This window comes from Panulirus ornatus, chromosome 73, assembly GCF_036320965.1.
Source record: "Panulirus ornatus isolate Po-2019 chromosome 73, ASM3632096v1, whole genome shotgun sequence".
Classification (NCBI taxonomy): Eukaryota; Metazoa; Arthropoda; class Malacostraca; order Decapoda; family Palinuridae; genus Panulirus; species Panulirus ornatus.
In genome coordinates, this window is record NC_092296.1 from 7,584,300 (window position 1) to 7,608,833 (window position 24,534).

The following is a 24,534-nucleotide window of genomic DNA, read 5'->3' on the forward strand; positions in this document are numbered from 1 at the left end:
CTCAGTTCTTTGACTCTTGTGCTAAATATTTTTGAATGTTTCTGTGAGTCGAGGCTCCCAACGACGGACTGGAACTCAGAGAAGACGAGGCGAGACGAAACAAGATGAAACAAGCTGATACGAAGGGAAACGAAATGAGTCAAGATGAGACGAGATTAAATGAAACAAAAACGGGCTGATGCGAAGCGAGAGAATACCTATTTCGGATAGAAAATGGGAAGTTGAATTGGGAGTCTCCCTTCCTCTGCTGGTTATACTTGGAAGATGAACAAAAATACAATTCCTTTACGTGTACTGGGAAAAGGAGGTCTGAAGTGTGTATGGTCACTGCTGTACACACAGAGGGTAGGAATATTCATACGACATGAACTCAGCTCCCGGCTTGGAAAGGATAACCTAGGCACACCAGAAATACAGAGAGAGAGAGAGAGAGAGAGAGAGAGAGAGAGAGAGAGAGAGAGAGAGAGAGAGATTGATTTCAGAGGCTCTTTTGACTTCCCTTAGTTTAGTCTCCAGATGAAATTTCCCTGACGAAGTCTTAGACATCTAGGCTGTTTGATACTGCATCTTACAGATTTACGTGCGTCGTGTAACCTGGTCGATGTGGTTCACCCAGCACCTTCACAGCCCTCACCAAGACTCAACTAATGACAATAGATTAATCCGGTAACACGTATCAGTACGTACCAGGAACCTTCGCTAACGATGGAGTACTATACGTCAACACAAAGATCCCTTTCCATTGCAGGTATTTCTTGTACCGCACGTTTGTTTATCTATTTAGAATGGAGGTGCTGACGATTTTTTACCGTGGCAAAGTGTCAGTATCGAGGTCGTCGTGGTGTATTTAGTGGTAGTTAACTCGACATCGACAGGTCATTCGTTAATCAGATGGCAAGATCCGTCCCGGTCGACGGCTTGTTTTGTCGCCGTCGTCCGCCAGGGTAATTTGCGGGGCGAATCGTTCGCCGACGTGCTCATTAGACTGGCCATTGAACAAGCTGAGCACCGCTGACAGGTGGCTGATGAAGCAATCGCAGCTAGTACGAGCGCAGGAGTGCTAGCACAGATGGACTGATACAGGTGACTAGTTCACTAGAGACAGCAGGATCAACGTTACAGATGTTCAGGTTATCAAACTGGAAAGTGAAAATTTCAGGTCATGTGGAGAGTTACGGTTGGAGGAGCAGGTCAAAAAGGTAACCTAATATCAGATACGGGTGGAGCAGGACACCTACACTTGACTATATAAGCTTAACAGAAACCTATTCTATTTATGATAATTGTATCTTCAGTGATCTTACTATTTTAGGTTAAGAAGACTGCTTGAATGTGAGGGAACTTGGTGAATCATTGTCTCGTGGGCCATGTATATAAACTACAACATGGATTATAGATTTATAACCAAGGAGAATAGTTGAAGAATCATATCACCACAGAAGACAATCTTATGAAACATCTCGCCACAGATAACTTCATGACAATACCATTCTATGGGAAAGATGTATAGACCACTTTATCTCGAGAACGATAAACAATAGACCGTATTCCCATGGAGGACAAGATGGTAAGCCATGTCACCTTGAGGAACACGATCATAAACCATACCTTACCTTGGAAGACGGCCTCAAAAACCAATCATAGAGGATAAATTTATGATCATTATCAGAGGAGAGACCACATCGGATTGCTTCGTACCAGAGAAAGCTCCATTTATGAGGTTGACGAAGCATCGAAACTTCGAAGCAGTCTTAGGTGGGGTCCGAAAGAGACCATATTGGATTGCCTCGTACCAGAGGAAACCCCATTTATGAGGTTAACGAAGGATCGAAGCTTCGAGGCAGTCTTAGGTGGGGTCCGAAAGAGACCATATTGGATTGCCTCGTATCAGAGGAAACACCATTTATGAGGTTGACGAAGCATCGAAGCTTCGAAGCAGTCTTAGGTGGGGTCCATCGTGGCAGGAGAGCCCTCGACTTCTTCTCTCCGACCGATAATTTCAGCCTTATCGAAGGTAACTTTCCGCTCGTGCTGTTCTCTCACTTGCTGACGGTGTCATGGAACATCTTCCATTACAGCAGTTTTTCCTTCTCTTCTCCTGCTTCGCCAGGGGGATCGTGACAGACGCCTGAAGATTTTACTACTGCCTCTGGTTTATGAGCAGTTGTATCGTCTTTACACCCCCTCACATCGCAACCTCTGGCATTGACCCGCTTGCCAACATCGCTGGACTACATGGTCAGTTTGGTGAACGCCACCGCCATAGGGTTGAGAAGCCCCTCATTGTCTGTTTTGTTGACGTTTGTGGGGACGTAAACGTGCGTCGTTGTGGGGGAAGGCATGGGTTTGGGGGGCATAGCGAAGATTGTGCGTTCGAAACGTAAGTATGGATTGACACAGCGCGAGCCTGGGTTCGCACCCAGCGCGCGACTTTCAATATGACATTGAACAAGATTAGTGAGGTTTTTTTTTTCTTTTCTTCCCCTGGCAAGAACAGGTGGAGGGGGTAGGGGGTGACAGATGGTGAGGGGGGGGAGACTGGGCGCCATATGTTCTCTCGACGCCCGCCACATCTCCCCCCATCCACCACCCATCCCCCTTCCTCCTACCTCCCTTCACAAGGATGTCCGGTGATGGCCACTGTGGCAGTGGTCTATGTGGTGCGGGTGATAGTGATAGTGATGATGATGATGATGATAGTGATGATGATGATGATGATGATAGTAATGATGATGATGATGATGATGATAGAGATGATAGTGGTGATGATGATAGTGATGATGATGATAGTGATGATAGTGATGATGATAGTGATGATGATGATAGCGATGATAGTGATGATGATGATAGTGATGATGATGATGATGATAGTGATGATGATGATGATAGTAATGATGATGATGATAGAGATGATAGTGGTGATGATGATAGTGATGATGATGATAGCGATGATAGTGATGATGATGATAGTGATGATGATGATGATGATGATGGTGATGATGATGATGATGATGATGATGATGATTATCACCGTGATGATTTAGGCTGGTATGTAAGTATGTGTGTGTGTGTGTATATGTGTAAATGACCTGTTTCTAATTATCTATACGTAGAACTAGGAAGGAGTTCTGCACTCGTGGGGCCCCATGTGTGTGTGTGTGTGTGTGTGTGCATGCGAGTTGTCCTTGCTTGCCACTGTGCTTGTTTCAGGCAAGATTTGATAACCCATCACTTAGACAATCTACTGTGCTAGTCAATCCGCGTTTCTGTTTCTTGTGTGGGTACCAGTCTGTTGCTAAAAGTGTCTTTTCGGTTCCTCGGGAAGTGCATAGACAGGTATGGAGCGCCAGGTGTAGGAGCAGCAGGTATAGAACCATCAGATTAAGAGTGAATATGTGCCGAGACGACAGATGATATGTAGTGAATAGGTGAGGGACCAGTTGGTGTCGAATCAACAAGAATGGAGGCACTAGTGTGGTATGGTGAGTGAGTGTGGGGGCAGCAGGTGTGGTGTAATGAGTGTGGGGGCACTAGTGTGGTATGATGAGTGAGTGTGGGGGCGCTAGTGTGGTATGATGAGTGAGTGTGGGGGCAGGAGGGGTGGTGTAATGAATGAATGTGGGGGCACTAGTGTGGTATAATAAGTGAGTGTGGGGGCAGGAGGTGTGGGGTAATGAATGAGTGTGTGGGGGACGCTACCATCAGGTGAACAGGTGTGGATTCATCGATTAAGAGGACAACTTCCATCGAGACAACAGGTGTTGAGGCAACAGATGTTGAGTGAGTGTATATGGAGGCAACATGTGTTAAGTCACTGTATATGGAGACAACAGGTGCGGAGGAAACAGGTGCAGTAGCAACAGCTGTCAAGCCACTTCCGCCTCCCCTCCTCTGCTGTCCTCCCCCAACCTCCCGGGACCTTGGTCTGTGCAAGTCTCCTCAAGGAACATATTAGCAACCAGTCTTGTTCTGTTCGCTCCCCCTCTCCACTCCACCTCCTTCCTACATCCCAATACCTACCCCCCCTCCACCCCTCTCATTCCCCTCTCCCAAAACACCTCCACCACTCTCACTATATTAGAACGCAAAGCTGAATCACTCCACTAACACACATGAAAAAAAGAATTTCATGTTGTGCTTTGTGCTAATGTACCCACCTCCCACCACCACTTATGCCTGTTGTCCACCGTGTCAATACTTAACTCAAATCATCGTCATTAAACCCTGGTTGGACATCATGAAGATGTTTGAGTTTTTTTCTAATGGCCGGAATACCATCAGAAATACGTGAATATGACCTTTATCACTCGCATATTTCACCCTGTTGATAATGACAGTGTTGCACTCTCGAGGAAAACGAAAACCTTAGTTCAGTTATTAACAGCATTATGATCAGCGATGACGTGATCCAAGACATAAGTTACAAGACGAAACTTTTCCCCATGAACCCAGCGAAGACCTTAGAAGGTCTTGAAAATGGTCTCGTCTGTAGCTGCAGAGCAATACATATGTTCTCTGTTGATTTCGATCGGGAACGTAAACACATGCCAGACTTCCTAAAGTGTCTGGATATGGGACAAGACATGTGTGGTTACGAAGGGACACTTTTTTTGAAGAGGTAGGGGTAGGTGCTGGGTCCAAGGTGGGAAGGTTTGTGGAACGGATATGATTCTCTAAAAGGAGGTGGTGGGAAAGTGTGTGGAACAGACAGTTTGTTAGGGGAGGTGGGTGGGAAGGAGAGAGAGGTGCGTAGAACAGGTAGTGGTGGGGGTGGCTCAATCATGAGGCAGGGAAGGGGAAAGTTGGTGTTTTGAAGATTGATTGGGATGTTTGGGTACATGCATACATCCATAAAGATGTACACACACACACACACACACACACACACACACACACACACACTTCCACACACACACACACACACACACTCGCTCCCTTCTCTAATTTGCAGATGTCTATTCTTACTCACACACACATACACACACACACACACATCTCTTGGTTATAGAAGCTATGACTAATAGCAGCTCTTGAGCCTCGCTACCTGGGTGTCCCATAATACAGGTTCATGTAAGAGATGCCCACGGCCAGACAACATGCCCATGACGCGCGTACACATTATGTTCACTCGTACATTGTACACCGACCACATACCATATCTGTTTTATCTTACCCCGTGAAACACGATCCCATTACACCCTGTTCCATTAACCACTACCCATTTCGGCTACATCCCATTAGGCACGGACCATAGAAGTGTGCAAATCTGGAAGTGATCTTGAGCATTTCTTAAGGCCAGCTAGCGACGAGGTTCGACCTCCAGCCACCTTCCGTAATGGGTAAAGATGTCTCGTCACCTGTTCATCATGATTGGGTAGTGTTCCTCAAGTGCGATCGAAAAAATCTTGGCTGGTTCTGTCCACTTACAGGCCCAGCGAAGGGAAGAACTTTACGTTCTAGGAAGACAATGAAAGAGTCGAAGAAGCTTGAGGTATTGACATCATGAACGAGACTGTCATCAAGGTAGACACTGATGTCAACAAGGTAGACACTGATGTCAACAAGGTAGACACTGATGTCAACAAGGTAGACACTGATGTCAACAAGGTAGACACTGATGTCAACAAGGTAGACACTGATGTCAACAAGGTAGACACTGATGTCAACAAGGTAGACACTGATTGTCAACAAGGTAGACACTGATGTCAAGAAGGTAGACACTGATGTCAACAAGGTAGACACTGATGTCAAGAAGGTAGACACTGATGTCAAGAAGGTAGACACTGATGTCAACAAGGTAGACACTGGTGTCAACAAGGTAGACACTGATGTCAACAAGGTAGACACTGATGTCAACAAGGTAGACACTGATGTCAACAAGGTAGACACTGATGTCAACAAGGTAGACATTGATGTCATTCAAAGCGGAGGACTATCTTAGCTTCTGCCACCTGTAGCTTGACGCATGAAATCCAGTGACCCAACTTTTCGAAGGAGGTTCATAAGTCTAGCCAAAGCCACTGAAAATATGAGGAGAAAACACGAAAAAGCAAAGAACTTCCTAACGTTAGAAGGTAGATGGAGTCCCATTCCTTACCTTTCGTCCCAAAAACAACGAATGCTAAATCATGGTATATCCAGCCATCTCTGGGGTACATCATGGTGTATCGAGCCATCTCTGGGGTACGTCATAAATATAAATTAATAATTACGTTAATCGCCCAAAGGTATTCTAGCCCTTGTGTTACTCTGTCGCTAGGGTCAATTTCGGAATACGGTGTTTGTTATCTACCTCTGCCTCACTAGTCATAAGTCGTTTCACTCATTTGCACCTATAGGCTCAAGTGCTAGATTCTGATTGGCTGTGGAGAAGCTTTGGCTGGCTGTGGTTGGTTGAATGATGAGCTAGAACTCCTAGTGGTTATCCTACTGATGCCCCGGTCCGATTGGCTCTTACGTTACGACCGCTGTTAGTGATTAGGAGTTCGCTTTACCCATCTGTTTACCAAATCCTTTGACGTGAATCAAGTTTTGACGAACATGAAGTAAGATTTAGGTGCTCCTTTGGATGCACTGTAAGTCTACTTCCAATAAACCATTTCTTCAGTAGAGATCTCTCATTGGCTGAGATCTACCGACCCTTGGAAGAGAAAGACACCTGAAAGCCTCATTGGCCAAGCGACTTGTGATTACCATGCACATTAAAGGCATGTAATTCCTTAGCCTATTTATCATCATTGCCAGAGGTGACCGGAGGAAATCTATATAATTAAGGCTTAATTATTATCAAGCCAGCTAACTTTGTGTTGTATGCGTGATAAAACTGCTAAAGATAGAATATGTTGTCCCATAAAAGTCGTACCAAACAATACATAGAAAACTTGTGTAATTTTCATGATTCCATTCATATACTTCTTCCTTTTCTTTTCCTTTATCCAATTTCTTCTTCCAGTTTCCTTTAAGTCAGTTATATGAACCTCATTGGTTACTCACGAGAAAACTTTCGGTTCCGTATGCCGCAGAAATGTACCTTTAAATGTCCTTACAAAACATGACAAGAACATTGTATATGTAACCTAAGGACGCACTAGCCTTCCCTGTTGCAAATCTTTCATCGACATCACGACTTGGGTAGATCTTTACCGCTTTCGTGTAGTTGCATAATCGTATTCAGCTCTGGCGATGTAATCACACGAAAGCCATTGGCACTTCGTATTGTCCGTGTCCTTGTAGATTTACCTGAATCTTATGTATGATCGTTGCTTGTGTTACTGCATCTTATGTATGATCGCTACTTGTGTGCTGCATCTTATGTATGATCGCTGCTTGTGTACTGCATCTTATGTATGATCGCTGCTTGTGTACTGCATCTTATGTATGATCGCTACTTGTGTACTCTTCTCCTTCCCTATGATCGCCATAGTCATTATTGTAGGAGTGTATTCAGCAACTCTCACAATAATCTCTATTGTTCTTCCTTCTCTTCTTACCTATTCTTCTCTCGCTCCTCCATGACCATCATCGTCTTATCCACCTCCTCCTCCTCCTCCTCCATCTCTTCCGCTCCCCTCACGTCCCTTTCATTCACTCTCCCATCCATTCTTCCCTCTCGGAAATGCCAATAAAAGAAATCTAAGCGTCTCATACAAGGAGATCGAATCCTGTGGCATCAATAGGGTCCCCTGATCATTTTCATCGGCTCTTCTTGTAGGGGAACTGAATAGTATTAAGTGACACTGGCTTGTTCACTTTAGTCCCTGTACATCATGCTGTATACATGAATGTGTATCTTAGCTCTTATAATTCATCATATCTTCATAGACTTTTGAAATAAGCTTCTTAACACTACTAAGGGGATGACAACTTAGGCCTACAGTGAGACAGGAAGCTCGTTACGTTACAGTGTAAAGGTTACGCGATGCTCCATGGTTGGGGATGTACGTCCATTCATGCCTTCTGTGCCTGCCTGCACATTCTTCATACATCCTGTGGTCTGTTGTGTATTGTAGAACGACAGTAACTGTCCGGCGGATCTGAACAAACTGTACCTCCTCGGGTAGTTGGTTGTAGAAACGCGCACGTACAAACCTCCAACAGCCAGGATCGAACCCGGGACCCCTGTGCAAGAGGCGGGAATGTTAACCGATAGGCTATAGGCCTGGCTAATAGGAAATAATAGGGTTCGATCCTGGCTGTTGGAGGTTTGTGTGTTGTATATATATATATATATATATATATATATATATATATATATATATATATATATTCAGATCTTTCGTGGATTTCAAGTATTCTGAGGAAGATGTAGACTGTAATTAGGTATCGGCAAAGGAAGCTCCACACCAGAGATATAGCTACACTTGTCAGACTATCTGAATAAATCGAAGTCAAGAGGGTAAACACAGGCGTGTGTCTCAGAGGGAATGTGGTGTCCAAACACACGGCACATGACATGGTTTCATGTCTTGCTTGAGGTAGATAGATGGTCGAGGACCAAGCTTCAACCCTTGGTGTTCGCCCAGCGACCCTCGGAACGCCGTCTCTCTCCCGGTCAAGCTGCCGGTAATTTGTGGGTAATGATGACCTTCTTGTGGGAACGAAGGAAGTGGAGTGAATCAGCTCTTTTCGGCGAAGGGCGAGGGAAGAAGCGTTTACGAGTAATTATGCCTCGAGGACTTGCAAAATGAAGAGAAAAACCTGCCTGCCAACTATGTAAATTGGATCACGTATCGGAACCCACGAAACTGTAGGAGCAGAGCCAATCTTACCTGTTGATTAATGCACGGGAGGTCCTACAAGGGAGGAGAAAAAAAAAAAACAAGGAGAGGAAGTCGCTACCTGGGTCATCACGTCATATTTCATTACAGACGGAGGGAAGTGAGACACAACAGCCCTACTTGCACAGCGACCAAGTGGGGTCATGTCGGACCTGCTGGTCGGGCAGGAGGAGTTCAAGATTATTTGACTGTGAGATTTTAATGATTTAGGAGTTCGACTGGCAAGTGTACGTAAGGATAGTCCATGCATGGAGAGAGACAGGGGTTCATATAGCGTTATTATATATAGTTTATATAGACTATGATGATGTTGAACTGGTATCTTTCCCTCATAAGTGTTGAGATTTGTGGCCTACACTTCTTCAGTCGATTATGTGACTACTTGACTATCAAATTACTATTACATTTGAGAAGCGACTTAATGAAGTCAACCCAGTGCAGGTAGTGGGTCAAACAAGGATGATTTGGATAACAGTCTGATCCAGTGGACTTCCTGAAGCAATGGATGGTAAGGTTAGCATCTAGTTTCTGGATCTAACACTAACCAAAACTGTTGTGATCCTTTCCTAAATTTCCTTGTTTGAATCAGGTCGTATCCTTGAATGACACCGGATCACCTACGCGTAAATTTGCATACGATAAAGATTTATCAAGTGTGTTTATATATATTATTTATGTTTATTTTCCCGGAAAAAGATAATTGATAAGCATAACTCTTTTAGTGATAATATGATCATCTGTTGGATTAAAACGAAATCAAAGAAGATTGAGCGTGAAAACTATGTTTATATATCGAAATATAGTTTTGATCCCATTATGAAATATAAACATTGTTACTAATTGTATTGCAAATAATTTTTCAAAGTAAAATGAAGACAAATTGATAGTGAGAGTAAGTAGGCGTGAAATTATATACAATTTAGTGAAATGACTGTAATTGGTAATTGGTTCCACTCTTACAAATTGTACCTTTTTAATCTTATCGCGTCGTATTTTCCAAATCATTCTCATTTGCGAACTCTTTTATTTGATACATATTATTTCAAGGAAAATAGATTTTGGAAGCTGCTTCGTCTTTTGCTGACTTCATGTTTCAATGTATTTATTTCCGAACGCAAATTTGTATACGAAATAGATTTTGGAAGCTGCTTCGTCTTTTGCTGACTTCATGTTTCAATGTATTTATTTCCGAACGCAAATTTGTATACGAAATAGATTTTGGAAGCTGCTTCGTCTTTTGCTGACTTCATGTTTCAATGTATTTATTTCCGAACGCAGATTTGTATACGAAATGACACTCGTGTTCATGATTATCCTTTTATTCATTCATATACATCCCATTTATACAGACAGGGAGAGATGAATGTATTACCTTTGTATATAGGAATAGATTTTCTCTTGTTTATCAACGCATTTTCTACAAAGTTTTAATTGTGTTCCACATGATTCTATTACATGAACCAATTTGGCTTCCCTTTCCCATCCTTCCATCCACCGCGCGGACGCCTTAATCCTCCCCCACCTCTCTCTCTCTCTCTCTCTCTCTCTCTCTCTCTCAGCCCATCCTGAATCTCAGCTGGGGGGGGATGGCTTGGAGGGGGACGTCGTCGGGTCGTCCCCCTCCAAGACTGCCGGCCACACAAGGGTGACGTTTCCCAAGCTCGTGTTACGTGGCCTTACAGCCACAGGAAATTATCGTGGGTTCTGACCTGGTGTGATTTCCGATGATCAAATTACCCTTAGAGTTACCCGTCCGTCAGTCTGCGTCGCTCTCTCTCTGATGCACTCTCTCGTGTTCTTCTTCGTTCTCCTCCCATGGTGCTGTATGGACATATCATGGTGACATGCTGCTGTATGGACATGACATGCTGCTGTATGGACATGTCATGGTGACATGTTGCTGTATGGACATATGCTGACATGCTGCTGTATGGACATATCATGGTGACATGTTGCTGTATGGACATATCATGGTGACATGCTGCTGTATGGACATGACATGCTGCTGTATGGACATATCATGGTGACATGCTGCTGTATGGACATGACATGCTGCTGTATGGACATGTCATGGTGACATGCTGCTGTATGGACATGACATGCTGCTGTATGGACATGTCATGGTGACGTGCTGCTGTATGGACATATGCTGACATGCTGCTGTATGGACATATCATGGTGACATGCTGCTGTATGGACATGACATGCTGCTGTATGGACATGTCATGGTGACATGCTGCTGTATGGACATATGCTGACATGCTGCTGTATGGACATGTCATGGTGACATGCTGCTGTATGGACATGACATGCTGCTGTATGGACATGTCATGGTGACATGCTGCTGTATGGACCTATGGTGACATGTATGGACATATTATGGTGACATGCTGTTGTATGGACATATGGTGACATGTATGGACATATTATGGTGACATGCTGTTGTATGGACATATGGTGACATGCTGTTGTATGGACATATCATGGTGAGCCAGGTTCATTTACACTCTCTCTCTAAAATAATTTTTCTCTTCACCTGTTTTTTTACTCTATTTCTTCTGCCTTTCCTTCTCTGATGGTCTTCCTTGTTACGCTTCTATCCTTACTTTTCTTGCTTCCTCTCCATCATTCTCTCATTTATCCTTTCTTTATAACACCTCTTCTTCCATCTTTATCAGCTCTTGGCTCTGGATACATCATTTTCCAACTTCCCGTTATCAGACATTATCTCTTATCGTCCGTCCCTTCTGTAAACCCGGCCACAACTCTCTCCCTCCCTCCCCACCGCCACACCCTCATACTCATCCCTCATCTATCACCCTCATAACTCCCTTCTTCCTTTCCTAACGATACTCTCTACCTCCCACCCCATTTTCCTTCTCATGTGAAGTGATTTCCGATCATCGGGTTTTATATGAGGAGCTTCTTCTCAATTTCGCCCTCTCCCCCCACACACACACCCACTCACCTTCCTCCTCTCCCCTGTGTCTATCTCCCCAGTGAACGTCTTCCTTCTCTTCCGTACTTTCTTCTCCCCATTTCTGTTTTCTCTCCCCTTCCCTGAAAACCTTCTCTTCCATCGAGTCTTTGATTGCTTCTGCTACTTTTAGCCAGTTCCTCCCTCTTCCTCTTTGACTCTGTTATGCATCATCTTTCTCATTTCATTTTTCTTCCTAATCTTTCTCTCTCTCCCTATTTTACGCTTCCCCTTTTCCCTCCATCCATCTTCCTCTTGTCCCACTTTTCCTCTCTGCAACTCCCACCCTCCTGCTTCCTTCCCTGAGCGCCTTCTACACTCACATGTCCACCGTCACTGTGTACGTATTGCTAATATAGATGACCGTATGTACCTTGTCATATGTAAACGGGGGTTCGTATGTGGCCATGGGTACGCATGTGTACGTGTGTGGGAGACTTAGAAGGACACGTATCCGTAGGATGTATAGTTGGTGTAGACATGTATGGGGTGGAGATGGGTATATGTATGTGGGATGTATACGTGGGCGTGTGGAGGTGGGAGGTGTAGGTGGGTGTATGTACGTGGCCCCGCATATCGACCACCAAGTGAAAGTCGTCCTGTGTGGTGGGGTAGGATGGGTTGGGAAGCCCCAGCTAACCATGCACTCCCTCCTTTCCCCCTGCCCCACAAGCGAGGTGTTCTTTGTCGCTTATATTGTCCCTCCTTGTGTGTGTGTGTGTGTGTGTGTGTGTGTGTGATGGGAAGCTCTAATGTTATTGTACGTAGATTCAGTGTATCTGCTTTTAGTGCATATATTCTATTCTGAGTTTCGTTGCTGTGTTTGTATTGAAAACTACGTGGCTTCCTTTTTTCTTTCTCTCTTCTTTTTTTTCGACAGAATTCTTGACCACGATCTTAGCTATATTATTGACCACGATCTTTGCCATATTATTGTCCAGTAAAGCTCCACTGAAAATTGGTAGTTATTCTTAATCGGTTCTTTAAACCAGCTTGCACCTAGGAGGTCAGGTCAAACAGGCCGTCTTTACTACACCCCTTATTTTCACTACACTATCGCCACAGTATGTCACTAGCCTATGCTGCTATGCTTCTATGCTGCTGCTATATTTCTTATGCTGCGAAGACCACCACCACTAAACCCCATAGACCCACTTTAGGCTTATGTCGTTTTCCTGGTAAACTTTTTCCACACTTGGGTACAGAAGATTACCAACCGTTATCCCACAACTTCTAGTTCTCATGAAGACTTTCAGAAAGACAACACAAGCAACAGGTGTCCCAAACGAGCCATTGAAGTGATCCATGTCTATCTGTAGACAATGAAATCTTCCCTGTAAGTGGTCTGTCTATTCACAGCCATCACAGTTTACAGTATTCATAACCAGACCAAGCCACTACTATGATACCAAGCCACTTACTAAGATAGGAACTCGTGTGGTGAAGGAATCGATTCTAGTGAGTAATGTAGGAGTAAAAGATGAATAATGAGTATGTTGTCGAGTGTGTGTGTGTGTAACAGAATATTGGGTGGTGTGTGGTTTACCCACGAAAGTACAGTTGGAATAGTCAGTTAGAAGAGAACATAGGAAGACAGAAAGGCAGGAGAAAGAGGAAGGAGGAAAGAGAGAGAGAGTATGAGCGAGTACCTAAGACTAGATTTTGTCATTGTGGCGGAGGAGCTGGTTGGTAGTGTGCCTTGCCGGTAAGGTGTGATGACGGACTGAAACATCAGGCAAAACACAACAGAACAGAGAGTATATCTACGCATAATTCTTCCCGCGCCAAGAAACCCATAATTCTTCGTGGTCAGGCATTGCCTGTTAGGAGAAATATACTAACCTTTGACCATGTGAGAAAACATGAAGTAATGAAAACGAACGCTCATTTAATAAAGGTTTTTTAACGTAACACTGGTAAGCAAATGAGCTACAAAATTTTATGGGTAATATTGTGATACATACCTAACATGGAGCTTAAATCCACCCATTTATTCAAGATTCGTACTTGAAATTAGATTTTAAAGACATGAATTAAAAAGAAATACTTCGACTTAAAGTTGAATATGAGTAGATTAGACACGTGTTTTTGACGGCAGCTAGACTAGCCACGGCCCTAAAAGGATACCCCAAGATATATGTGATGTAATATGCAGTATTTTCGGTCATTTAAAAGGTGATTTGATTAGATTAGACACGATCCTAGGAAGGTAGTGCCTGCGGCTACACAGGGCCATCTAAACCCCTTCCATCCGATCCGGTCGCTTTCAGCTGCACTGCTTAAGACTTTGTGAATCTTAAAGTTGTGGGCAGCTCCCTAGACGACCTATGATGGAGGATGATAAACCCATGTTTTATGTCCTAATTCTCTTGTTTCAAGACTCGTTCTTTGTAATCAGAATAGATCATAGTAAACCCAGAGCTGGAGTAAACTCTCTGGGTGGAAGATTATCACCTCTGATGTGAGTTTTCAAAAACACTAAGACGTTGCTTGTTATGTTTCCCAAGCAGTGAACGAAGAGTAATGCGTGATGCGAGATATCAAACAATATAGCTTGAAATGGAACATGATGGAAAGCACTCATCCTACCTCCTGACCCTTGCACATATAAAGAAAGTTGACTTAGGAAGAAGAAACTGGCGCAGAAGGAAAAGAGAAGAAGGACTTAGAGAAACGGAAAAATTGGAGACGACTGCAAAGAAAACAAAGTGTCCCTGAAAAGAGGAAAATGAAAAAGGAGAAGGAGAGATATACGAGGAAGACGATGATAATGCATATGTGTCAAGATCTCTGGACAATACTAGACCATCGTTTGCGATGCTAAGGGTGAGCTAAGCTGTCTGCCTCAGTCCTGTATCGCTATTTCCTTGGCTGCGTCGGCAGTCCATCGTGTAACATGGAGAATAGAACACCGTTCTGATCCCTTAAAAAACATCTTCCATGTCCATTGTCTTGTGGATGATAAAGATATGTGGGACTTCATCATATCCTGTCTGAAAATCTAAATAAATGACATCAACCATTTAACTTTTCATCGTGCTTAATGCCTGTTATAAAAGAAATCATACACATTGGGCCAGACTTGAACGTTTCTTTCTTTCATGCTATTCGCCATCTCCCGCGTTAGCGAGGTAGCGTTAAGAACAGAGGACTGGACTTGGTTGAAACTATTTCGTATAAAACCGTCGTGCTTTTGTGAATCATTGGTTCATTGTTATACATTCTAGCCCCGATACACCAAAGCTTCCAGCGTTCTGGCCTTCCATGGTTTACCCCTCTCCTCTTTGCTCCTCTCACTTCTGATAATAGATAGTCTTCACTCATTATTTTCACATTCACACACAAGCTGTCAAGTTTAATGCATCGTACGTAAGTCTAATCCACAACCAGGTTCCCACATATCTTTCCATGGTTTCTGCCGACCGCTTCATGTGCTTTAGTGCAGCCCACTGACAGCACGTCGTCCCCAGTATAGCACATCGGTCCAATTGATTTTATCCCTTGCACCCCACACACCCTCTTGCATGTTCAGGCCTCGAACCTTCAAAGAATCTGTGTGTGTGTGTGTGTGTGTGTGTGTGTGTGTGTATTGTGTGTTGTGTGTGTTGTGTGTGTTGTGTGTGTGTGTGTGTTTCAAACAACCACATACATACACACGCGTCTGTGTATGAATACCTGTCTGAATATAAAGCCACATATGAATACATACATACCCAATCATGACGGCAGGATCAGTGGATCATTATACAGTCAATATTGACGACATAACCACCGTTCTACGCAGTTCTTGTGTTGTTTTTTCTTAATCATTGTACTAAGACTCAACTGACTAATACTATCACTTGTCTGATCTGAAATATTTGAAATGAACAAACTCCAGTATCAATAGTTTATATATATATATATATATATATATATATATATATATATATATGTATATGTGTGTGTGTGTGTGTGTGTGTGTGTGTGTTTACAGTGTCTTTCGTTTCGTTGATCAGGTCTGGATTTCACTTTTCAATTACAGCATTTTACATAACGATGATTTCTCAAATTTTACTTTCAAATCATATTATGTCAATATAGACGGACGTAAAGCTCGCTTACCACCATGACAGAGGATGGATGGCGCCGTACCCGAGCTGGGGTTGTGGAGTTGGGCTAACGACTGTAAATAATGGCATTTTCTCTCTGTAATCGCCTGAATACACGGCTGTATGGCCTCAATCAACAGGTCATTAATTTCGATGAGTGTGGCTTTGAGTGAGCTAACCGCGGGCCTCACAGAAGTGTATCACTCACCCAGTGGGGGGACACTGCAGGTGGTGGCAGTGGGGGGACACTACAGGTGGTGTTAGTGGGGTTCTGGGAGGGTAGGTGGGGTTGAAGGGAGAGTAGGATAGTGAGAGGGGACTAAGGTGGGCTAGTTGGTGGGTGAAGGACGATCGCTATGGTGGGCGGTGGGTGTGGAATCGAAGGAAAAGATAAGTAGAGCCAAGAAATAGAAAGATATAAAGGAAAAGGGGGGGATAGAGAGAGGAGAAGGTAAATAGAAAGAAAGAGGTCAGTAGACTGAGAGGGAACGGGTAAATAGAGAGAAGAGAGAGAGGGAGAAGGTGAGGAAGAAAGAGGTCGGTAGGCTGAGAGGGAACGGGTAGAGAGAAGAGAGAGAGGGAGAAGGTGAGGAAGAAAGAGACAGACGGACAAATAGAAGATCCTAAGACAATCTGATTCCCATTGTCATCGTTAAGAAGGCTTACCGTCTATTCAAGAGGTCTTGTTCGTGGTCCACATAATGTCGCCTCACTACTGACATACAAGTGTTTCAAATAGAGTTGAAAACTGTGGTGCCGCTGGAAGGAGAGGGATTCTCCTAGTCTGATGTGTCAGGTCCCTTTTCCGATCGCACGCGCGCGTACACACACACATACACACACACACACACACACACACACAGTCATTATCATCACTACATAACTCCAAGACCACTTATAAATAAGTAGGTACTTAGATGGATATACACACATCTCGATGCTGATATTATAGGTATTACTGCTCGCATTTGGTGTCCTTTGTAGACAAAAATAAAACAAATAAACCTACTCCCCAAGAGAGCCATCATCAAAATTCAACATCTAGCCAACACTTCCCCAAGACAGAGATCTGAAAAACCGACGACAACATTAGCCCACGCAACGGCCAGTATCATACGCCTACTTCAAGTATCGTGCATCATAGAGCCGTCGTACCTAATCCTAGAAACCTCACGAACTCTCCGCCTGCTATCGTACACCACAAGACCTCAACACACAAAGCCCTGTGTATACAGATACTTTGTACAGCTATATATGGGAGCCTTGACAGACTACAGTAGAGAGACATTAGGGCTCGGCTAAAGAGCGAGTATTATATCTCAAATTTCTTCGTCACCCAAATATATCCACCATGTTTTATGCCTTCCCGAGTCTAACGAGTTTGTGTGTATCATAAATACACTTCTTGCATGGTAGGAATACTCCGTACTGATGATCTTCAGAAGGTAAACATCTGGGGATGAATTGAAATATACCAGTCAAGAGAGTCGTGATTTGTGGGGTACCATCATGCACCAGGATAGAGCTTTGGCATGAAATGTCTCTTCTGGTCACTTGCCATTCATACACTGACGCTTCGAGTGATCACATACACTATTCTCCTTCGGCCTAAGGAGGAGCGCTATCATTGCTTATGTCACGATCATGAATTGGAATGCAAATTAGGCATGAATATCATTCACGGTGTGAGTCGTGTGGTATTTAGGCACTGTTCCATTACATTACCCCTTCTCACACACACTCTTGAATCCCATCTCAAGACCTCTACAGGAACAATGACTTTTTTAGCCTCACGGTCATGAAGGAGTGGTAGGCTTTAAGTGGCTGTCTGAAGGTTTTGATAAGGATTGTATTATTAACCCTCCTGTTCCTTACCTGTCTTTATGATTGATACAGAACCAGGCGACGAATTGCGTCCACGATATATAGATATCATTAATGTGGGAAAATTGTAATGAGCAGATTTCAGTGAACAGATGCGAACTGTGATCACGACCTTAAACATTGTCCAACGAATCTGCTTTTCTTATCCTCTACATTTTGATAGATGCAGTTCTTGCCTCTCATGCGTATTTATTTATAATCATGATAATAGTGCATCATCTTATCAGGCATCAATCTCAACAAGAAAATAATTGCTAATGGTCGTAGCACAATTACCTCGATCTCCGGCAGCAGGCTCTGCTCGCCGACGTCCCGAGAGGCCATACTAGGATAAGAAGAAGAAGAAGAAAAAAAAATAAGTACCAAGGGGTATGGCCATCTGGTTGACTCGGGGTCGTGTATGGCTAGTACGGAAGGATCTGAACCCCTGTAAAGGCTCTCAGATCCCTTGTCGAAGACAACAGTCATGGCGTCGTATTCTTTTACCCAAGAGGATCTACGTTTCGTAAACAGTTTACCCAAACTTCATTTTTCAGCTTCGGTATCGTAAGGCCGATCGGAATTTGGACGTTTATGTTGTGAATGAATTATTATATTTTGATCTCGGACGTCTCATCTGATAAGAAAATATTATCTTATTAGCAGACATGCAAATCTTGCGACCATAAACTCGTGTATGAATACTTAATTAGGAATAATCGAGATAAGATTGGATGGGAGTGTGGGGATGGTGGTGTTCGGCAGCTGTACCCTCCTGCCTAAGGGCGTCCAGCCACCTGTCGTCTGGGCTCTGACCCAAGGGGGGCAACTGAACCCAACGTCGTTTTCTTCTCCCATTTAAATGTGCTGTTATCACCTCCCTTGACCAAGATGATGAACACATACGACACGTTTGTGATATTGACGTGTTTCTTGTACTAGATACTTCTTAAGACTACCTGTGTTGGTTGTGCTGTACACGAGGGAGAGAGAACTCACACTGGGTGGCAACAATGTAGCTGATACTGACTCTATGAACAAGAGAATCTTGTATGAGCTGACTGTTAAGTTACGGACGTATCCAGACACACCTTGAAGCTCTTTAAACTCGGCACACCACCCTGTATACCAACACGACTCCACATTTTCTCTTTGAAATCAAGATATGGCAAATGTATCTTCTTGGCAGCAATGAATTACCTGTTTTAAGACGCAAAAGTCGAGCTCAAGGATGCGAATGGCTGGCTCGAGTGGACCTTTGCGAGTTACCGGTGGTTAAACGGCATTGGACTTACAAAAACCTCCTGTACAGGGAGGGGGTGAGGCTCCAGTCTCGCAGATCCTGTTGGAGGGAAGGAGTGTGCCTGTTGACATGTGCAAGCTTTTTTTCCGATCTTTTTCCCCCCTACACATCGTGTAGTTTTTAGAATCATTTGTGTTGTACTGACAGTTCCTGGAAGTTTGGAGGACACTTGACTAGGTTTTTCTGAGGACAGTAGAAGTTGGTGTAGTTTTTAGAACGAGTTTCTCGTACTTCCTACGTCCTTTCCTTACCAGTATGTATTTCTGGTCGTCTTGATTAATCTTGAAAAGAAAATCGCTAAATCTTTCTGATAATGTCTATCGATGGGATTCATCATGGATCAATGTTTTACATGACGTTTCCAATGCTGAATAATAAAATGTTCGTGCGTATCCCAATATACATGTTCTAATTCTCATGACTTTTCTACAGAGACAGAAATATCTGACGATCTTTTGACAACAGAGTTTGATTGAAGGAATCCCAGTGTTCTAAAACCATCCTGTCCTTTAGCCATATGGATTCTGATCCTTCTCTGTCTTGAGAATACCTTGACTTGGTGTGTGACGTTCTGGCAAACGGCAAATAAGAGTACCCAGAGCTACGCTTCAGTCGTGTAACACTAATGCGAAGGTTAATTCCCACAGTACGCTACGATAGTGTGGACCAGCCTCCTAGAAACCCTATAACGGCAGCTGTCAGCCATACAGCACACCTGCTGAGCCCTCCAGTGGTGGGAAGGGAGGTGTAGGGGTCTCAGGTTACGCACCTGTACACAACAGTTGAGTGGAACAGGTGCTGCCTGCCTCTCCCTGATTAGCGTATCTTCTCCCAGGATAGGTTAGATAGGGTTTAGAAATGGGTAGACTTGTTGAGAGATCTTCAGTGTAATCTGATGACTGTGCTGTGCCTTACATTGTCCTTCGCTCGAGGGGGGGAAAAAAAGAAAAAAAAAAAGGTCTCAGGTGTTGTGCTGGGGAAGGGGCGCTAGTATGTTACTAAGTAGTGAATTATGATGAAGATATTCTGTCTTATACGTACGCCTGATTTATTCTTTACGTGCTGCTGGAGATGATGTAACAGAGATATAAAAAAAAAGGAAAGGGAAGGATATGAAGAGAGAGAGAGAGAGAGAGAGAGAGAGAGAGAGAGAGAGAGAGAGAGAGAGAGAGAGAGAGAGAACGAGGTAATGGGAAGGGATTGAGGTAGGTTAAAGACAGAAAGAGAGAGAATAGTGAAGTCAAGGACAATTAAGGCGAAGGAAATGGGGTCTCCAACATGGAGTAACAGTTTTTATCAATCACTCTTAGAGCGGCACCCAGCTGGCTGATTGACGAAAGGCAAACTCAGATGGCGATTTCACTTACCTTTAGGATGTACAGTACAGAGAACCTGCTGGGGAGGGTTGGCCATCCGTTGAGAACCTGCTGGGAAGGTGGCCATCCTTTGAGAACCTGCTGGGGAAGGTTGGCCATCCGTTGAGAACCTGCTGGAGAAGGTTGGCCATCCGTTGAGAACCTGCTGGGGAGGGTTGGCCATCCGTTGAGAACCTGCTGGGGAGGGTGGCCATCTGTTGAGAACCTGCTGGGGAGGGTTGGCCATCCGTTGAGAACCTGCTGGGGAAGGTTGGCCATCCTTTGAGAACCTGCTGGGGAGGGTTGGCCATCTGTTGAGAACCTGCTGGGGTGGGTTGGCCATCTGTTGAGAACCTGCTGGGGAAGGTTGGCCATCCTTTGAGAACCTGCTGGGGTGGGTTGGCCATCTGTTGAGAACCTGCTGGGGTGGGTTGGCCATCCGTTGAGAACCTGCTGGGGAAGGTTGGCCATCTGTTGAGAACCTGCTGAGGGTTGGCCATCTGTTGAGAACCTGCTGGGGAGGGTTGGCCATCCGTTGAAAACCTGCTGGGGAAGGTTGGCCATCCGTTGAGAACCTGCTGGGGAGGGTTGGCCATCTGTTGAGAACCTGCTGGGGAGGGTTGGCCATCCTTTGAGAACCTGCTGGGGGTTGGCCATCCGTTGAGAACCTGCTGGGGAAGGTTGGCCATCCTTTGAGAACCTGCTGGGGAGGGTTGGCCATCTGTTGAGAACCTGCTGGGGAGGTTGGCCATCTGTTGAGAACCTGCTGGGGAAGGTTGGCCATCCGTTGAGAACCTGCTGGGGAGGGTTGGCCATCCGTTGAGAACCTGCTGGGGAGGGTTGGCCATCCGTTGAGAACCTGTTGGGAGGTGACCATGCGTTAAGAACCTTAGGGTGGCTGGTGCAACCAGTCATGCTCTACTGTGCAGTCAGTTCACGCGACACCAGGCAGCCTCAGGAGCCAAGGAGGAAGAGCACAGAGGTCAAAAACACGTCTCTGGGGTTCCCCAAGGGGTAGATACATACCTAGGACTACAAGAACCATTATGCAGGTTTCCAGGAAAGAAGGAGAGAGGGGCCAGTGAATAGTTTACTGGAAGAGCACAGAGGTCAAAAACACGTCTCTGGGGTTCCCCAAGGGGTAGATACATACCCAGGACTACAAGAACCATTATGCAGGTTTCCAGGAAAGAAGGAGAGAGGGGCCAGTGAATAGTCTACTGGAATGAAAGAAGTAGAGTTGACCCCTGCGGAATACATTGACTTTATATGAGTGAGATGTAGAGCGAAGAATCCTACTGACATATGGATTACGCTGTGGATTGCTGCAGGGAAATACCAGAAAGGATGACAAAATAACTCAAATTTCTAGTCTGAAGAATTAATCTTAGGTAGAGTCGTCAATATGGTACTATGAAGGAATGTGAGGTAAAGTCCTAACTCTCTTCCAAGATACAGTGTCTTGAATCTGTATCATTCCACGTCTTGAATCTCTATCGTGCTACATCAAAGCTCAGAAGAATCGCTTGGAATACCGTGAATATACTGGGAGGAGGAGGAGGAGTTGACATACCCTTGTGTGGGTGACGAGGAGGAGTTGACATACCCTTGTGTGGGTGACGAGGAGGAGTTGACATACCCTTGTGTGGGTGACATGGAAGTTTAGGTGTGGGGCAAAGGCTATCTATGAGGGAACAAGAGAGATGACCAACACATATGGCAGGTTAGATTCAGCATCCATTACTCGCTATTTAGATATAATGAGATTTTAAGACCAAACAATGAAGAAGATGAGGGTTGTTCAGGAAACTAAAACTCGTCGTTTCATAGCTCATAAGAAGGACCGACCATTTGCTGAAATGCATCAAAGTCTCGGAGGAAGAGAAGACAATACAAAATCCACAAGAAATTTGCATCAGTGAAAAGAGTGATAATGGTGGTGATGTTAATGTGATGGTGGTTAGTGAGGGCAGTGATGTGATAGTGTTGGTGGAGATGGGAGTGGTGGTAGTGGTGGTGAGAGAGATGGTGAAGATAGCGGTCGTAGTGAATGAAGGTTGTGGTGGTGACGTAGAGAGCGGTTGTGAGGTTGGTGATGGTGAGAAAGGTGATGGTGGTGAGAGATGGTGGTGAATGATGGTGAGTAGTTGTGGTGGTGGTGATCTTTGGTGATGGTGAGAGGTTAGTGATGGTGGTGAGTGATGGTGAGAGTCATGGTGGTATGGTTGCTGGGGTTTATGGTCTCGTGGTCAGTGTTTGATGTGACTTAACGTCTCAAACCTCCACCCCATCACCCTCCATCCCATCAACCTCCACCCCATCAACCTCCATCCCATCAACCTCCATCCCATCAACCTCCATCCCATCAACCTCCATCCCATCAGCCTCCCTTCCATCAGCCTCCCTCCCGTTTAGCATGTCCAAAACACTGAATTCTTGTACGTTGTCTGCATAAATTACATGCTCCGATGGCTGGGTGCTGGGAGGAGCTGGGGGGGGTGAACGATCTCTCTCTCTCTCTCTCTCTCTCTCTCTCTCTCTCTCTCTCTCTCTCTCTCTCTCTCTCTCTATTTCGGTAGGTAGGTACGTAGTAGGCAGCCAACGTCAAGGGACCATGTGTATTAACGTATTACCCACCTGAGTATAGAGAAGGGACACTGGCGGCGAGGCTGTGAGCCGGCACTACAGTGACTGTCAGGTTTCCCTCTTTGGCTCAGGCTGATGTGCTCTCTCTCTCTCTCGGACTTACACACAGGTTGCTGCTGGCTTTCAGTCCACCACCGACACACAATCTCTCCATCTCAGACATAACACTTGACAAAACGTTACTCGTTTTCGTAGCTCTTTTCCCTGCGGTGAGCGGTACGCCTTAGACCCTTTGTTTTGGGATGATGTCGCGAGTACTCGTTCAGTAATTTCTCTCTCTCTCTCTCTCTCTCTCTCTCTCTCTCTCTCTCTCTCTCTCTCTCTCTCTCTCTCTCTCTCTCTCTCAGTAGAACCACTTAAAGATAAACATCAGGGTAGGAGGAGGAGAGGTTATGGAACTGTTGGGTTCAAACCTGAAGAAGAAATTACGTAACTCACATGACGACTGGGAACTTAAGATAGGAAGAGGTTCAGTTGACATGGAGGATCTACTGAACCTAAAGACAAAAGGTTCACAGTGCAGGAGGGAAGAGGGTTCAACCAGGGAACTAGAAAGGAAAAACACTGTCTTCAGCTCAACTGTGAAGATAACTGTGGTTTCTGTGTTTCCTTTTGTACTAGAGCATCGAGCCACCGGAACATATCTTACAATGTCATGACAATTAATCAAGAAGAGGAAGGGAGCATACACCTTGGCGAAGATATATCATGGAATGATGAATTATATATGATATGATCTCAGACGACCTTGTTGAAGAGGAGACACAGGAAGGAGGAAGAGGAACGCTGAAGATGGAAATGTTGCAGAGAAGGTTTATAAAAGCATCTTGAAGACAGACTAAGACCCAAAAAAATCTATGTAAATTCTACAGTCTTCTTTAAGACTCTGAAGGTTATCCCTTGGTTACAAAGAAGACTAGAAAATGTTTTAAGAATAGGTTTTGCTTCTCACTAAAATACTGCTCTTCAGTTATGGAATGACATCGATTTTGGGAAAGAAGACTTATTTAATGTCAAGACTTTGCCATTAGGCAGGGCTAGCGCGTAGTCGTCACCGCAGGAAAACTTGAAGAGTTGAATATAGAGAACTGTGCGAGTTGCGCGTTGTTAGATGTAACGTGTGAGATGAAGAGAGTAGGGTGGTTATGAACCTGGACCAGGAAGGGAACCTGACAGCCTCTGTACTGCTAGCTCACTGTACCGCCGTCACTTACCCTCCCAGATACCCATCAGTTGATAGACAGAGACGGTGATGGGAGACGAGAGGTGAGGAAGAGACACTAGAGATACTACATAAAGCGTCCCTCTGGATTTCCACACAAGACCTCGGGTAGTTTAACCTCAACTTCGACGACCGACGGAGACAGAGCGAGGTGGAGCTGGTGTTCAGTGGGGGGTCACTCACCCTCCCAGATACCCATCAGTTGATAGACAGAGACGGTGATGGGAGACGAGAGGTGAGGAAGAGACACTGGAGATACCACATAAAGCGTCCCTCTAGATTTCCACACAAGACCTCGGG

General features: G+C 44.6%; 1 protein-coding gene across 2 annotated transcripts in view; it reads left to right on the forward strand.

The window, feature by feature from the left end:
- LOC139748363 (uncharacterized) overlaps nt 1–24,534 on the forward strand; it is a 93,521-nt gene that overhangs the window by 64,236 nt on the left and 4,751 nt on the right. The window lies entirely within an intron of this gene.